Source organism: Rhinolophus sinicus, chromosome 16 (genome assembly GCF_057876585.1).
Source record: "Rhinolophus sinicus isolate RSI-liver-muscle chromosome 16, RSI-T2T, whole genome shotgun sequence".
Classification (NCBI taxonomy): Eukaryota; Metazoa; Chordata; class Mammalia; order Chiroptera; family Rhinolophidae; genus Rhinolophus; species Rhinolophus sinicus.
The window spans coordinates 58896945-58916244 of NC_142516.1; the positions used below are offsets into that span (position 1 = coordinate 58896945).

The 19300-nt window shown below is 34.6% G+C and overlaps 1 long non-coding RNA gene across 2 annotated transcripts in view; it reads left to right on the forward strand.

Annotated features, from left to right (window-relative positions):
• Positions 1–19300, forward strand: part of LOC141571116 (uncharacterized) — an 80310-nt gene that overhangs the window by 45344 nt on the left and 15666 nt on the right. For both annotated transcript variants that reach the window (XR_016019304.1, XR_016019303.1), the window contains one exon: positions 17185–17360. This is a non-coding gene — a long non-coding RNA (uncharacterized LOC141571116). The remainder of the gene's footprint in view (positions 1–17184; positions 17361–19300) is intronic.

Sequence of the window (19300 nt, forward strand, 5' to 3'; positions counted from 1 at the left end):
GCAAACTCAGTGCACATAGGGGTTGCTACTACACAAGGCCACTCCTTCCACACCAGAAGAGGTAGCTGCTTTGCCTGCTTCACACAAACAAACACAGAAAGTCAAACAAAATGAGGAGACAAAGAAACATGTTCCAAATGAACAAACAAGATAAAGCTCCAGAACATGACTCCAATGAAATTGAAATAAGTAATTTACCTGATGAAGAATTCAAAGTAATGGTCATAAAGTTCTCACTGAACTCTGGAGATTAGAGGAACACAGTAAGAACTTCAACAGCAACAACAATAGAAAATATAAGAAAGAAACAACCAGAGCTAAAGAATACAGTAACTGAAATAAAAATATACCAGATGGAATCAATAGCAGATAAGATGATACAAAAATAACAAATTACATTCTGTAAGACTGAACAGTAGCAGTCACCCAATCAGAATAGCAAAAAGAATTAAAATAATGAGGATTATTTAAGGGACCTCTGGGATTACACAGAGTACACTAACATTTGCATTATAAGGGTCCTGGAAGAAGAAGAGAGAGAAAGAAGAGAAAACTTATTTGAAGAAGTAATAATTGAAAATTTTCCTAACCTGAAAAAGAAAAATACATCCAGTTCTAGGAAGCATAGATAAACCCAAAGAGATCCACACCAACACATAATGTAATTGAAATGGTAAAAGTTAAAGAGAGAGTCTTGAAACTATCAAGAGAAAGACAACTTGTCACATAGAAGGGAAACCCCATAAGGCTATCAGCTGATTCTACAGCAGAATAGGTAGCGGTTTTGCAGGCCCGAAAGGGGTGGCAGGATATATTTAGTCCAAAAAGGAAAGACTTACAACATAGAATACTCTACCCAGCAACTTTATCATTCAGAATTGAAGGAGACAAGCAAAAACTAAAGGAGTTAATCACTGCTAAGGTGACTTAACAAGAAATGTTAACAGGTTTTCTTTAAGCAAAAAATAAAGGCCATAACCAAGAATAAGAAAATATATGAAAGAAAAATTCTCACTGGTAAAGACAAATACATAGTAAAGGCAGTGAATTAACCCCCTAAAAAACTAGTATGAAGGTTAAAAGACAAATGTAACTAAGTTAACTATAACTAAAATAAGTACTTAGGAGAAACACAAAACAGACCTAAAATATGGTATCAAAAATATAAAACATGGTAGAGGTAGTAAAAATGTGGCATTTTTAGAATATGTTAAAAATGAAATCCCTAGCCACTTAAAATATACTGCTACATATATATAGATATATATATATATACATATATATAGATATATACATATATATATATATATATATATATATATATATATATATATATATATATACATATACACACACACTCACACACACACACACATCAGTATTTACGAACCTCACGGTAACTACAAACAAAACCTTCAATACATAAAAGATAAAAAGAAAGGAACCCAAACATTAAAAATATACAGCAAACCACAAAGGAAGAGACCAAGAGAAGAAAAAAGGAACAGAGAATAACTACAATTAACAAAATGTCAATGAAGTAATCAATAATTATTTTAAATATAAATGGACTAAATGCTCCAATCAAAATACATAGGGCGCTGAATGGATTAAAAAAAGAAAAAAGAAAAAAAGAAAAACAAGACCCATACATATGCTGCCTGCAAGAGACTCACATCAGATTGAAAGGCACACACAGACTGAAAGTAAATGTATATGGAAAAGATATTCCATAAATGGAAATGAAAAAAAGCTAAGGTAGCAATACTCATTAGACAAACTAGACTGAAAAACAATGACTGTAACAAAGGGCCAAGAAGGGCATTAAATAATATTAAAGGGGCTTATCCAAGAGGAGGATATAACATTCATAAATATTTATGCATACAACCTAGCAGCACCTGAATATAAAAAAGCAAATATTAACAGACATAAAGGGAGGAATTGATAGTATTACAACAATAGTAGGGGACTTTAATACACCACTTACTTCAATGGATAGATTATCCAGACAGAAAATCAATAAGTAAACATATATGAACATAATAGATATATATGGAATATTTCATACAAAACTACAGACTTTACATTCTTTTAAAGTGCATATGGAACATTCTCCAGGATAAATCAAATTACAAACAAGCTTCAATAAATTCGAGAAGATAGAAATCATATCAAGCATCTTTTCCAAATACAACAGCATGAAAATAGAAATCAATTACAAGATGAAAACTAGAAAAAAACAGAAACATGTGAAACTAAACAGCATGTCACTAAACAACAAATTGGTCAACAAAGAAATCAAACAGAAAATAAAAAAAGATATCCTGAGATAAGTGAAAATGGAAACACAATATTCCAAAATCTATGGGATGCAGCAGAAGCAGTTCTAAGAGGGGTAGTTCATAGCAATATAGACGTATCTATAAAACTCATAAAAAATCCCAAATAAACATTCTAACTTTATACCTAAAGGAGCTAGAAAGAGAAAAACAAACAAAGCCCCAAATTAGTAGAAAGATGGAAATAAGAAAGATCAGAGTGGAAATAAATGTAATAGTGACTAAAAAAAGATCAATGAAACTAAGAGATATTTCTTTGAAAAGATAAACAGAATTGATAATTTTTTAGCCAGATTTATCAAGGAAAAAAAGAGAGGGTCCACATAAATAAAAGAAAAAATAAAAGAGAAATGACTTCCGCTATCACAGAAATACAAAGAATCATAAAAGACTACTATGAACAATTATATCCCCCCAAATTGGACAATTTAGAAGAAATAGTAACTTTCCAGAAGTACACAACCTTCCAAGACTAAATCAGAAAGAAACAGAAAATCTGAAGAGACCAACTAGTAATGAAATAGAAAAAAAAACCTCCTAACAAAAACGTCCAGAACCAGACAAGTTCATGGGTGAATTCTACCAAATACTTAAAGAATTAATACCTGTCCCACTCAAAGTATTCCAAAAAATAGAAGAGGAAGGAATTCTTCCAAACTCTTTCTTTGAAGCCAGCATCACCTTGATACCAAAACAAGAAAAGACACTACAAAAAAGAAAAAAAAAAAAAGAGAATTACAGGCCAATATTGCTAATGAACATAGATGCAAAAGTTCTCAAATAAATATTAGCAAACTGAAGTCAATAATATAGTCATGCACTACTTAATGACTGAGATATGGTTTGAGAAATGTGTCATTAGGCAATTTTGTTGTGCAAACATCATTAAATGCACTTACACAAACGTAGATAGTATAGCCTAAGCTATAAGGCATAGCCTACTGCTCCTAAGTTATAAGCTTGTACAGCATGTTACTGTACTAAACAACATGAGATTAAATTAAGCACAAGAGAAAATGAGGCAATCAAGAGCAAACTCGAGATGTAGGAGGCTGCTGCTGGTGTAACATGGCATATTGTTTTACAGCAAAATTTTTTTGTAAATAGAAAGAGCATACTCTAAAATAAAGATAAAAAGTATAGTAAATCTATAAACCAATAACATAGTCATTTATTATCATGACCAACTATTATGTACTGTATATAATTATATATGCTATACATTTATATGACTGTCGGCAGTAGGTTTGTTTATACCAGCATCATTACAAACATGTGAGAAATGTATTGTGCTATGTCACTAGGTGATAGGAATTTTTCAGCTCCATTAGAACTTTATGGAACCACCTTTTATATGTTGTCCATTGTTGACTGAATCATCATTATATGGCACATGACTGTATATGAAAAGGATTCTATACTGTGATGAAGTGTGATTTATTCTAGTGATGCAAGGATACTTCAATGTCCACAAATAAATCAACGTGATATACCACATTAATAAAACCAAGCATAAAAATTGTATGATCATCTCAATAGGTGCAAAAAAAGCATTGACAAAATTTATTATCCATTTATGATAAAAATTCTGAACAAAGTAGGAACAGAATGGAACACATCTCAACATAATAAAGTCCATATAGGACAAACCTATAGCTGACTTCATACCCAATGGTGAAATCTTTTCCTCTGGGAACAGGAATAAGACAAGGATGCCAACTCTCCCCATTTTTATTCCACATACTATTATAAGTCTTAGCCAGAGCAACTAGGCAAGGAAAAAAAATGAACAACATCTAAATTGGAAAAGAAGAAGTAAATATTTGCAGATGATACAATACTATACATAGAAAATCTTAAAAGGTTCCAACAAAAACTATTAGAACTAATAAATGACTTTGGTAAAGTTACAGGATACAAAATTAATATACAGAAATCTGTTGTACTTCTATACACTAATAACAAATACTCAGAAAGAAAAATTAAGAAAATAATCTCATTTACAATTGTATCAAAAAGAATGAAATACAGTTGACTCTTGAACAACACAAGTTTGAATGGCACGAGTCTACCTATATGCAGATATTTTTTCAATAAATACCTACACTGTTTTCAATCCATGGTTGGAAGTCTCTGGATTCAGAGGGCAGACTGTACACATTGATCTATGCCATTTTATACAATGAACCATAGCATTTGCAGGTTTTGGTATCTTTGGGGTAGGGGGTGGGTCCTGAAACCAATCTGCAGATACCGAGGGTAGTTAAGTTTTTCAGGAGTCAAAAGTTATATGCAGATATTTGACTGCATGGGGGTGTGGTGTACTTAAATCCTGTGTTGGTCAAGAGTCATGTATACATAGGAATAAATGTAACTAAGGAGGTGAAAGTCCTATACTCTGAAAATTATAAGATATTAATGAAAGAAATTGAAGATGACAGAAATAAATGGAAGGATATACCATGCTCATGGACTGGGAAAATTAATCATTAAAATGTCCATACTACCCAAAGCACTCTACAGATTCAATGCAATCCCTAGCAAAATACCAGCTATGTTTTCCATAGAGCTAGAACAAATAATCCTAAAATTTACATAAACCCAGAACTCAAATATTGAAAGCAATCTTAACAAAGAAGAACAAAGTTGGAGGTATCATGCTCCCTGATTTCAAAGTGCACTACAAAACTAGAATAAACAAAATAATGTGGTACCGACACAAAACAGACACATACATCGATGGAACAAAATGGAGAGCCCTGAAATAAACCCATACATATATGGTAAATTAATCTATGACAAAGGAGGCAAGAATATAAAATGGGGAACAATATCTTCAATAAATAGTGCTGGGAAAACTGGACAAATACATACAATAACATAAAACTGGACTACCTTCTTACACCATATACAAGAATAAACTCAAAGTGTATTAAAGACTTAAATATGAGACCTAAAACCATAAAACTCCTAGAAGAAAACATAGGCAATAATTTTTTGACATTGGTCTTAGCAAAATTTTTATGGATATATCTCCTTTGGCAAGGGCAACAAAAGCAAATATAAACAAACGGGGCTACATCAAATTAAAAACCTTTTGTATAACAAAAGAAATAATCAACAAAATGCAAACAGCAATATATTGAATGGGAGAAGATATTTGCAAATGATATATCCAATAAAGGATTAACATCCAAAATATATGAAGAATTCATACAATTCAACATCAAAATAACAAATAATCCAACTAAAAAAGGGGCAAAGTACCCGAATAGACGTTTCTAAAGAAGACATACAGATGGTCAACAGACACATGAAAAGATTCTCAACATCGCTAATTATTAGGGAAATGCAAATCAAAACCACAATAATATATTACGTCTTATCTGTCAGAATGGCCATTATAAAAAAGACAACAAAGAATATATGTTGGGAAGATGTGGAGAAAAGGGAACCCTCGTGCACTGTTGGTGGGATTGTAAATTGGTGCAGCCACTGTGGAAAACAGTGTGGAGGTTCCTAATAAATAAATAAATAAAACTACCATATTTACCTGAAAAACAAAATACAAACAAACTCATAAACACTAATTTGAAAAGACATATGCAACGTTCCTTGCAACATTATTTACAGTAGCCAAAATATGGAAAGCACTTAGGTGTCCATCTATAGACGGATGGATAAAAAAATGTGGTATATATAATATGATTCACCCATAATAAAGAATAAAATCTTGTCATTTGCCACAACGTGGATGGACCTAGAGGGTATTATCCTAAATGAAATAAGTCAGACAAATGATATAAAAAGACAAACACCATATGATTTCACATACATGTGGCATCTAAGAAAAATAAAAATAAAAACAACCCCAAACAACAATCAAAACAGAAACAGACTCATAGATACAGAGAACAAATTGATGGTTCCCAAAGGGGAGAGAGGTAGGGGTTAGACAAAAATGGTGAAGGGAATTGAGGTACAAATTTCCAGTTAGAAAATAAGTCATGGAGATATTATGTGCAGCACAGGAAATATAGTCAATACCATCATAATAAGTTTGTATGATGACAGATGGTTACCAGACTTATGGTGATGACTTTGTAAAGTATATGAATGTCAAATCACTGTGTTGTACACCTGACACTAAGATAACATATGTCCACTACACTTTAATACAAAATTATCATCAATAGAAAAAAATACATTCAGATGTGATTTGTGAATACTAATTCCCCAGAGATGGTCATACTTCTTGATTTCAAACTATCACCATGATACTGAGGGTTCAGCTACATCAAACCTAACTGAAATAACAATTTTGCTCTATTAATTCATCAGGTATTCCACTCCTGTCATTTTTACCACCATTATCCCATGTCTAAACCTCTTTCTCTGAAGGAGGCAATGGTGTTTAGATTGTCTACTTTCCAGTTCTCTAGGCATCTTGCTGCCCAATGACTCAATAGGAGGAGCATATGTTGTTACTGTCACTAACTTTCAATTACCTTCTGATAATGGTACAATCCATGGCCTGACATTTTGTCCCTATGCCTAGTTCCCCCAAAGATTCTTCTGCTGTACTCAGGTGAACTGGATAATTTAATTCTTCCTAAATACACTCCTTGCTTTCACACCTTTTAGATGACACTGTTTCCTCTGCCTCCAATGTCCTTCCTGATTATTTATCTGATATGTGAATCCAGGTCTTCAGATTCCTATCCTGTACCCTTTCAACAATCATATTCTGTATCTATGTAAAGACAATTTGTGTCTCATGCACATAAATGAATGTGTTGCTAGAAATCTTGGTGTGGTAGGCAGAGTAATGCATCCCCTTACCACTCTATCTTGGTGTGTATGTCCTAATCCCTGGAATCTGTGAATGCTACCTTGCACGGCAAAAGGGACGTTTCTGATATGAATAAGGTTAAGTCCTTTGGAACAAGAGATAATGCTGGATGATCTTGGTGGGCCTCATCTAATTATATGGGTTTTTAAAAGTCAAGATTCCTTCCCAGGTGTAGTCAGAGAAAGATATGACAAAAGAAGGGTCAGAGAGATGAGACTGCTTTTGAAGATTGTAAAAAGCTGCCACGAAGAACATAACTTCTAAAAAATCTGGAATAGCAAGGAAGTGGATTCTTACCAGAGCCTCTAGAAAGAAACAAGTCATGCTGTAACCTTTATTTCAGCCCAGTCAGATCTCTGTCAGACTTTTGATTTCCATAACCGCAAGATAATAAGTTTGTGTTGTTTAAGCCACTATGCGCAAAATCATTATAGCAGCAATAGAAGATTAATACTTCTTATCTAAATTCCAAAATTAGTAAAATGATGATAATTTGAAGGAAACTGGAATAGAAGATGTCTTAAGCTCCCTTCCAGTGGCAAAATTGCTATCTTAGGTTAAGTTATCTTGTTCTATCAGAGGCCAAGATATTACCTAATTAATGTGACAACTGAATACATACTAATGTGTTAATCAGTTTTATCCCATAAACTCAGAACATTTTCAAGCAATAAGAGAAATAAAACCCTTACAAGATACTCAAGTCTACCCTTTAAATAAAATCAATTAAATTGATATGGAGTGATAATTAATGTCAATGATTAGGTGTGTTGTGCTTATGAGTTGCCAAATGAAGAAATTAAGAAAATAAGTCTCAAATATTGTTGACGCACCCCACTACAGTCACTGAGTTAGCGAACTCTTCCAAGTATTCATTTATTCAATATCTAGTAAGTATCTATTATCAGCTAGTTATAATTAATGGAAGATCTAGACGCTAAACTATGTCTGGTGCTGAAGAAAGGTAGACTTATATAAACACAGAGTTAATCCTTGGACAGCCTGAAGTTTTGAGGAAGTCAGGCAGACCTGAAGTAAAAGCGAGACTTGAGGGAGAAAATTTTTGTAAAAGTCATAGAATTAAAATGAAGGAGCCACTGAAGATAATTTTACACAATTAATGTTTTTTATTTAGGGTTGGCCTTTAGAGATTCAAGTAATCTTGGAAGTATTTATTCAACAAAACTGCGATATTATATTAAATTGATATGGAGTTATATTAAATTGATATTATATTAAATTGATATGCTGTAGAGTGTGATAAATGCAGTATAGATTATGTCCCTGAATTTATAACTATAGTTACAGTCCCTGCTTTTCTGAAGCTCATAGTCACACTGCCTGTCAAGAAACATAAACATTTCAGAAATAACTTTAAATTGCATGAGTGTTAAAAGGACAAGTGTACAAGTAAGGCATTAATTAAATATCACAGGTTTTTGTAAGAAGTGCTGTTTACACTGAGATCCAAAGGATGAGGCAAAGAAGGTAGCATTCTCTTTGGAGAACATTCTTCTTAGAGAATATTTTCCCTAAAATACGTTTTTCCTCTCTGGGGGCTGATTGCCTCAATGAATTAATATGCCAATTTCATGACTTAAGAGGTTTTAAATTGCAAGTAACAGAATAAAACAAAGCCAATACAGCTTTTATTTTCTTAACAAGTTTAGAAATAGGCAATCTCAAGGCTGATGATTGTAAGAGTTTAACAAAGTTGTCAAGGATCTAGGATGTTTTATCCTTCTCAACCATTCTCAGTAGGTTGGCCGTTCTCCTCAGGTCCATCCTGTCATAAGATGGCTCCTTGAACTCTAGGATTCATGTTCTACTCCCAAAGGCAGGAAAAAAATGGGGAACAGAGTTTGCTTAATATGTATCTCTTTTCATTAAGAAAAAAATCCTTCTCAGAAGCAACTTTATTTTCTACCCTCCCCCTAAGAATATTTCCCCTTCTATGAAAGGCTATTACCAGGTCTCCAGGTCTTCAACAGGCTATACAATGCAGTTAAACATAGAAACTGGATGTATGTGACCAAGATAAAGCAGGAAATTACCTTATAAAGTAGTAGGTAGACTCACTATAACCAACATTGCCTCTCTTCTAGTGTCTTCATATAAAAGACTTCAGACTTCAATTTCTTGGCTTCTAAGAACCAGTGGGTTTCTCATTCTATGTGATTTTCACAAAGCACAGAACTTCAGACAGGCTCCAGGAAGCTGCACGCACACTTCCTTGTATACTTGTCTGGTACATGTCATCTACACCAGTTATTTGCTAGTTCAGTCATAAACCATAGTGAAAGCAACCTTGGACCAAGTCCAAATCATTCTTCTCACCAATCATTTAACATGAACCAGTCTTTTGTTGTCTGACCTAGCTTATTATCCAGAAATCATATGGCTAGTCCTTGCTGCAAAGAAGATTGGATAAATGAGTATCTGGCATTTTCAGACAGTACTGTATGTTTATATGGAATGAGGGGGAAGAAAGTGACTTTTGGTTATTGGTTAGGCAACCAACAGTGTCTGAGATCCCATACATAGTTTTAGGAACCAATTAAGAAACATTATTTCCTTCATAATGACCATCATAATGATACGATGGGAAAAAAATCTTAATGTTTCTCAAGAAAGTGATTTCAGATTAGAGTTCCTTAAGCTCTATAAGTGTAAATTCTATATACTACGTAATGTTTCTAAGTAAAGTCTACATGGTCCAAGTTCTTTCTGCTGTTTTCCAAGCCTACTGTAGATAACTCAGGCATGGAGAAATTTTTATTGCTGTGTGGTATTAGACAGTGGATTCGCAGTTTAAGACAACTGACACTGAAACTTATTTTCAAATATAAACTGAAGAATTAGGTGGCTGTGGCAGACACTAGAGTGAAATAGTTTGCATTCTGTGTGGTGTTACAATTGCCCACAGAGCATCTGTGTATGATTCTGCGATTATTGTATGCTCAGTATTGATGAAGCTAAAGCCATGAGTGCATTCCCAATTATGGGTCAATTCCAGTGTCCCAGAGTAAGGAAAGGGGTCATCCTGTCCACTTATGCTAGAATTAATAAGCATATCTTAGCTCCTTTTCTGGATTGCTCCTAGATGATAGGAATGCTGTTAATTTTATTGCTTTATCTCTCACAGGGTCTGGATTCAAATCCTTGCTCCATTACTCAGGATTAGTGTGACACTGGGCAAATTATTTGATCTCAATTCCTGATTGGTCCAAGAAGACTTCTGCTAATAACTGCCTTGAGGGTTGTGCATGCGTGTATGTGCATGGGCGTGTGTGTATGCACATAAATTTTAAAAAAATGCGGAAATTTGTGTAAATGACTTAGTGCATTCAAAGAAAGTGTCCAATAAATGTGAGTTATTTTTAAGAACCAAGTATATTTCTTAGTTAGAAATGAAGGCCTTCTTTATTAGATAGCTGTGTATTTTTAGCTAAGATACTAAAATTTCTGGGCCTCATTTTCCACATTTGTATAAAAAAAAAGGAGGTGTTCTGGAATCGGTAAGCTCATTTGCAGCTTCAAATATCAGCAATTTCTGGCCTTGCTTATCACTTACCCCAGGGCACACTACAGTGCTTTGGAGAAAGAAAACAACAATCCCACCCCACTCCCCCAAAGAAGAAATCTAGTGTAGTAAAAGAATGTGGAGACTTTGTTACATAGTTTCATAACCAAATTTGTCTATTAGTCATTATTATTCTGTTACATGGGACAAAGACAAAAATATTGATAGTAATGGGTAGAATGTCCAATAAGTGGAAGGACTCTTTTCTCTCTCATGTCACATGGAGAAAAGGATCCTTCCACAGCACTTTGTAAATGAGCCCTTGGCTATTGCTGTAAGTTCCCAAGTTTAAGTTTTACCATTTATTGGCATCCAACAGAGAAACACAGTACTTTTATTTGGAAATACATTTGGAAAGGATTCCAGAGAGCCCAGGCAGCATTAATTGTACTCTAGTTCTGGAGATTTTCACCTTTTCTGTGCTCTGTAACTGGCTGGCACACTTCCAACTGTAATTTAGACTTACCATGAACTGTAAGGTGTTTTTAATGTGTGCAGTAATTTTTTTTAAGCCAATAACTTCTCTGACTCATTGTTCTAAATTTTGATTTTGCATCTGCTTTTCTTATTTTCAAGCACTCTCTCTGTTTATTCTCCAAAAATAGTACATTTTATCAATGGTTTTCATGACATTTAAAAACAGCAAATTTGTGTTCACTTGTGAAACCTTTACTAATCCCATTAAAAACTCTCATCAGTAATGTCTACTACCCCAAGACAACTTCATTTAAATTACAATAGGAAATGCCTCTGAACCTTCAAACATCCCAATTTATGCTCTTTTAATCAAACACCGTAGACCAGAGTGACTCTGATAGTAAACTCATTAAGGGAACTAAGGTTCATTTGGGTAGGGATTTTATTTTCTAGTACAACCTTATCTTATAGCAGTCTACATGTTATGACCAAATAATATATGTTGTCATCAACCAGATAGTTGCACAAACATTATTTGCATGAACAAGTGAACAGCTAGATGCTCTCTGTGGTCTTCTGAGTCAATTTATTAAAGATAGACAAGCATTTTATTGTTGCGAGAGGGTCATTCTCCTCTGGGAAAAAGAGGAGTATGTTCGATACTGACTTAGAGAATCAGATAAGTATTCAAATTCTTGTTTTGTTTATATGTGCTAATGATAGTGATGATGAATGTTAGGTTACATTTCTCTTCTCCCTAAAATCTAAGAAAAGACTCTACCTTGGAAGAGTGGAAGAAGAAATGTATAAGGTTATCAATAGAACAAAGTTAAAAGAAAGGCTAAGCTCTGGTGGGCACGAGAGCATCAGTATTTACCTCAAATACAGACAGAACAGAAGACTGAGTAAGGACAGGCCTTCCATCTGAGCCAAGATTCGCTCAGATAGACCTAAAGGGTATTGTGCAGAGTGGAGTAAGGCAGACAGAGAAAGACACATTTCATGTAATTTCACTTACATGTGGAATGTAGAGAACAGAATAAACGAACAAACAAAACAGAAACAAGCTCATAGATACAGAGAGCAACCATTTTGATGGCTGCCAGATTGGGGGGGATGCAAGGGGTGAGTGGGGGGAGGGAATTAAGAGGTACAAATTGGTAGTTAGAAAGCAGAGTATAGCATAGGGAATATAGTCAGTAGTATTGTAATAACTATGCATAGTGCCAGATGGGTATTAGACTTATCGGGGCGATCCATTATAAGTTATATAAACATCTAATGACTATGTTGTATACCTGAAACTAATATAATATTGTATGTCAACTGCAATGTAAAAACTTTTAAAAATTAAAAAAAAAAAAAAAAAAAAAAAAAAAAAAAAAAAAAGATTTGCTTCAAGAACCAGGAAGGCTGCAACTAAGTGAAAGAACTTATAGTCTATAATATCTGTAATGGAAGTCTTCCGGCTCATTGGTGATAGTGAGGCTGGGATTATAAAGTGCCATCTCTTCCTTTCTCACAAGTCTTCAAGAGGCTGCTACACTTTGTATCTATACCAAGTTCCTTAGTGAATTCTCCATTCGTTTCCTTAAATTTTATGGTTTACCTTTATGGTGAATCTATGATTTATTAGAAATTTATACCTGGTTAACGTGTTCTGTATGGGTCCAATGTATGTTTTTCCGGTGACTATCCAGTATTCTCTGTGTCATTTATTGAACAATATATACTTTTTCAACTAGCTTGAGATCCCCCCTTTTATATTCTAAATTATTTTATGTATTTAAATTTATTTCTGGATTCTCTATTGTATGTCATGGCCTTACCTGTTGAGCCATGCGCCAATACCACACTGTTTTAATCACTGAGAATTTATTTGTTTTTAAATATGATTGACCCCTCCCCACACGCTATACTCTTAAAAGACAAATTCTTTATTATTTTTTATCCTTTTCCATCGTGCCAATCAGATGATGAATCAGCTTGATTCATCCATATTATCTTTCCCCCACATTAGCATTTACCTAGAACATAAGCATTTACCTAGAACATACTAGAGTATTAACTATAAAAGTTGGGAATTTCTACAGTGTGCTTTACCAAGTGGCAGATATAGCAAGAGGCAGATGTGTTGTGGGAAAAAAAGAAACAAAACAATTCTAGCATATGAGAGAAGTATATCCAGAAATATAAGCTCTGAATTATAGAAAGTTCCCGCTATCAGAAGTGTCACACCATTCTTTAGCCAATACATCAGTTAGAGAAACAGCTTTCATTCTTTGTCATGGGTTAACAACTATAGAATATAGAATATAGAATAGTTTTCATTCACTGATCTTTCCTATTTAATTCTCCTCATAGGAAAGGTTTGTCTGCAAACCAATGTATGTAAAGTATTTTTTCTATCACTTTTAATTTTTAACACAATAGTTATACTTTTTTAAAAGGTGGCTTTTAATTTAAAAGAAAATCATAATGAAAAATGTAAAAGCATTAGGGGAGCTTACAACTTAAAAAAGACCTTGGTAAATCTTTTTGTTAAATGAACTACCACTATTTTCTATCTGATAAATCTAGACTTTTATTTTGCTGGAGGCATGGTATAGTTATAAGGTCATAGCTATAGCAAATGCTATTTTCTACCTTTTGAAAACTTCTTTTGGCATCTCTAGAAAGAAAACAAACAAAAGGATCAAGAAATAACGCAAGAGAGATCAAAGCAATTCCTTTTGTCAATAGTAGCAATTCACCAAATCCCTAAAATCTAAAGGATTTCTCTAGCTAAAGAAGAGTCTGCAAGCGAGGATCATTGTGAAAAACACATCATAGAAAGTGACATCAGTTTCTAAATTTTATAAGTAGACTCTACTTAAGGCCAACTAACCTCGGTGTAGGAGAAGGGAAGGAAGGAAAGTAGAACTAAGACTTATTGAGCATAAACTATGGTACTTCGCATATATGATAGCAAGACCTCTGCAGTGTGTGTACTCCTCTGTAGGGTAGTTATAAGTTGCCTGGGCTAAGCTGCCTAGGATCTGAATTTACTCACGGCCACTTACTAGCCACCTGGCTTTGGTGCAGGTTATTTATGCTTTCTTTGTTAACACTTTTATCATCGTGAATAGTAAAATAAGACTATTGTAAACATAAAATGAATTAATTTATATAAATGCATTTACAACCAGTGCCTGGCATGAGTACTAATTAAATATTACACTTTCCACTTTACTGATGAGGAAACAGGGGCTCCCGGGTAAAGACACATTCATTATTATGCGTATTAAATGGTGAACTTGATTTCTAGTCCTGGTCTGTCTGAAGTCCTGGCTAACGATTTCCTCTACACCCTTGCAAGTCAGTGTGGTCCCTGGATCAGCAGCCCCAACATCACCAGGAGCTTGTTAGACATGCACAATCCTGGGCCTGCTCCAGACTCACAGAGGCCGAATCTACAGTTGAATAAGGTCCCCAGGTGATGCTATGCACATTAAAGTTGAGAAGTGCTGCGGAACACACCACTGAGAGAGCAGAGGATTATTTGTATGCAATCTATTCCATTAGAGACCTCAAGTATCCCAGGGTGGGTGAGGCTGGTCTTCAATACTTTAGGCTCTGCCTTTCTTCTCTGTCAAGTGTACTGCCTAGAGGCTAACACTCAGGGCTGGCTGTTAGTTTCTCTCTGGTAGGAACCAATCACTACGATTTATTGTCTCTCTCTCTCTCTCTCTCTCTCTCTCATTTTTCATTCCTAAATTTGTATCTTGAAGGATTTACTTGGCGCTGCCCAAGGATATTTGTGACCTATGGTCTTGAAAAAAATTCCAATAAAGTATGCCTTGATAAAGGCAGTAGTTTATGAAAATAGGATAGCTTAGGAAACTGGACAAAAACTGAGTCCAAATGCTAATTCTTTCACTTAATTTTTTTCTTTAAACAATTTATTTAATCTCTCTGAAACGTTGTTTCTTTCTCTTTAAAAATGGTGATACTGATAGATATGAGTATATCTCAGGGTTGAGAGGATCAAATAAAATCAAGGTATGAAAAAGCACCCGGCACATAATAGTTGCTCAATAAATTTAAAACAAATAAATAAACTTTCGATATGGATAGACCTAGAGAACATTATGCTAAGTGAAATAAGTCAGTCAGAGAAAGACAAATACCATTTGATCTCACTTATATGTGGAAACTGAAGTACTGAATAAATGAGCAAAGTAAACAAAAATAGCCTCAGAGACACAGAGGAAAAACTGATGGTTGCTAGATGGAAGAGGGGTGGAGATGGAGGAGAGGGGGGGGATTCGAAAGCACAAATTGGTAACTACAGTATTGCCACAGGACATGAAAGACAGTTTGGAGAATATAATCAATAATGTTGTAAAGATTTTATAGGGTGCCAGATGGGAACATGTCTTATTAGGGAGACCACTTCATGGACGGTGTAGATGCCTGATCAGTGCAGTGCACACCTGAAGGTGAAGCTGAATAATATTGTATGTCAACTATAATTTAACATATATATATATAAATGGGATAGGGAGAACAGCATAGGGAATAGAGTCAATGGGATTGTAACAGCTACATACCATGCCAGAGGGGCAATAGATTGGGGGAGGGAGGGTTATCACTTTGTGAGGAATGACATGTCTAACTATTACATTGTTTGGTACACCTGAAACTGATTTTAAAAAATACAAAAAATAAATAAATACATAAATAAATAAACTCTGACCTAGAACAGGAGATTTCCTATCAAAGTTAAGGAAACCTGCACAGAAGACCCATTACATTTAAGGGAGGTGAGAAGAAAATGGCTGCCCCTCATGGAATTCAGTTGAGTACAAAGTATATTCAAAGGCATATCTTACACATTAAAAGACTAAGGCAATTGCTTTTATGTGGAACAGGCCCCGGGAGGGCTCTGTTTCTTAGAGAGAATCATCAGTTTCATTGTAGTCTGTACAAATGTTTTGTAGGCGTATTACCACTAATGAATTGTAAGAAATCTTGTCCCTTTCATCATGTAATTAAAAAAACACCAAAGAGTTGCTCCAATCTTAAGAGGAATTTTTATATCAGAGATCACATTATTTATATGAGAGCATAGCACTAATTTTATTAATAGCAAATTGGAGGCAGTGAGCAGAACTTTGCTTTCTGTTATTATTTAGAGAGTATGCTCTTTCCTTAAAGGAAGATGCACCCACCCGCACAGCATAAAGGCAGAGAAGGGAGATGGTAACTAACCCTCCCTCAGTTCCAGTTCTCAGGATGCAGTGGGCAAGGCACAATAGAAATGGCTTTCAAGTTGCTGCAGCTGTTCAGCTCTATAGAGCACCCACTGAGTTAAAGGATAGACACTCTATACATCCATGTGAAATCCTCACGCTCCAAAGCCTAATTAATGTCCTGCAATCCATCAAAAAAGGTAGAATGATGCATATAAAGTACATATGTATTTTGGAATAAAAAGTAGTTTAAAGGTAAATTGAAAAAAAAAGTAAATGACACGCAACTTTATTCTGTCCTGTTACACTATTTACCCACTCCTTAAAGATTAAACTTAAAAGCAACCTAAACCTTTTGGTCTCACTGTTTGGCTTCAGTTATTTCACAGTTTTGTGTAGTTTGGCACACTTGCAGTTGGGTTTCCTTTTAATTTGCTGTTATGTGCACATCATATAGGCACACCATTTTTTGCACATTTTCTCTTGATTCCTTTTCCTTTTTTTTTTTTTAAGAGAGAACAATGTTTAATAGGAGGAAATAATTAACAAAGAATTCTGCACAGTTTGGGGCAACTTTTTGATTTCTCGTTGAAATAGGTTTACGAGGATTGGTAGGCCTTGTAAATATAAGATCAGATTACATTTTTCAGTCATTTTCTTAATTGAAGTATTCAGATATGAAAATGTCTATGCACGAACAGCACCTCTCTAATGGTTATAAAATTTAGAATATATATTTTTTCTTGTACACCCCAGGGAGAGAATGCTCTTAGAATTCCTCCCCTTGGGAAACCACATTTATCACTGGAAGTTGAGAAGAAGCATCTCGTCAAGGACGATATGTGAATTGCTTCCTGTCTCACCCTGTTGAAGAACACAGCTCACCACTAAGGCTCTCAGATATTCCCATTGCACCTTTAAAGTTCATTCAGGTAAACTCCTTTTGCTTCCTTTATCACTCCTTGTTAACTTTCCTGTTTCATTCAAGTAAACTCTGCTTCCTTTATCACACTTTGTTAACTTTCCTGTTTCCATGACAAACACACACACACACACACACACACACACACACCACATTTGCCTTTTTTACTATTGTCAATCTAGCCCTGGAATATTGGCAGTAACTTCCCTGATTTAACCTCAGTGACCCTTTGGAACATGGCTACTGGTATTTGTACTCCATCTCCCTGTTCCAAGTAATATACTATATTTGTCATAATGGGCCTTAATGAATTAAAATGAGACTGGTGTGGAGAGGGGAGATGAGAAGGATTCACTTGCCTTGGAGGAAAAAACCTCTCATAAGGTCTCACAATATGGGAGCCTATAGGTCATGGATCATTCTGACTCTTCAGCAATTGCTCTGTCCCCAGGGCTCCTACTGCAACACCTTTATTACCAGTTTACTTTAAATGAGGACTGGAGTTTTATTGTGAAATCTTCTCCTATGTGCAAAACTGACAAGGATCATTCAAATAGCAAACTTGCAAGCTGTGAATACTTTCTCTGCTTTGGAATTTGCACTGGCAAGTGGGGGAGAGGGTGAGTAGCGAGGATGCTTTGGATTTCTGAAGTGCAGAATTAGGGATCCCTTCCACTGAGTAATTTTAAAGCATCCAGAGTAATGTTGGAGCTCCATGATGCTCCTAAAGTTATCAAGCTCCCCGATTTTCTCTGTAGCATAATATGTGGTCTTTTCTGAACAGCTTCTGAGATGACAAGGCCACATTTTATCATAGAAACTACCATGTTGAATCATTTCTAAGTCATCCATATTTTCACATTTTAACTTCTCTGAAATTGGAATGTGTCTTAAAATTAATGGTTCATCATAGTATGATTGCCAGTATTTTTTTGTTGTTCTTAGTGTTACATAAAATCAACGTTCTGTTTACAATGAAAGTCATCTTAGATTCTAAGAGCTACAGTACACCTTTTTAAGTGCACCTTTAAAGAGTCCCTGACTTTCAAATCTGTAATTGCAATAGGAATCACAGCCCTGGCCTTCTGTGTATTCTATTCTGCAAAGCAAGAACGTTAGAAAGTAAAATTAAAATGAAAACAAAATAATGAAAAGCAAAAAATACTTAGAAAACATTTAACATTTCAATTTATTGTCATTTACTATGAGCTGTTGGTCAGAGAGTGCTTTTCTTTTTAAATCGGCTTCAAATGCCTATAATAAATGAAGTCTTCATTTGCAAATGGTAAACCGATGGTAGTCAAATAACTGCTGATATATAATTAATCTCCACTTCCAACAAAAAGACACATCCTGAATTGGATCAATGTATTCAATCTGATCAATTGCTGCAATCGTGAAAGTGTCTGATGCTCTGAGTCAACTGTCATGACTGATTTAGTTATAATGGAGTCATGATATTATTAAACCTTAAGGTCATTTTCCAAAAATAGTGTATGCATTAGCTTATCTTCAAATACACACAAAGAGCTTAGTATAGCTCTCCAGTTATATGCTAGGTTCTCTAGAGATTTAATTTTTGTTAAAATTTGTGCTAGGTTTTGAATAAAGCTAGGAGAGAACAATATCCGACTTAAGATACATATTGTGCGAAAGCACTCTGAATCCTTCATGGCTGTTGACCAAGAAGTGATGGAAAATGGGACTCAAGAAATAAAAATCTCATCAATGCAGTGAAATATTTTCTATTCTCTCCCTCTATAAATTTTGTGTATTGGTTTTGGCAGCAGTTAGAACTCTGTCATTCCAATAAAGTTCCTGATATTCACTAGATATCACTTCTTTTTACAGCAAAACATCTGCAAGTGCATTTATCTGGCTATGAACAAAAATACGTTTTACTTTTTCAAATGACATATCAGAAGTATTTATTTGTATTTGCAATATATA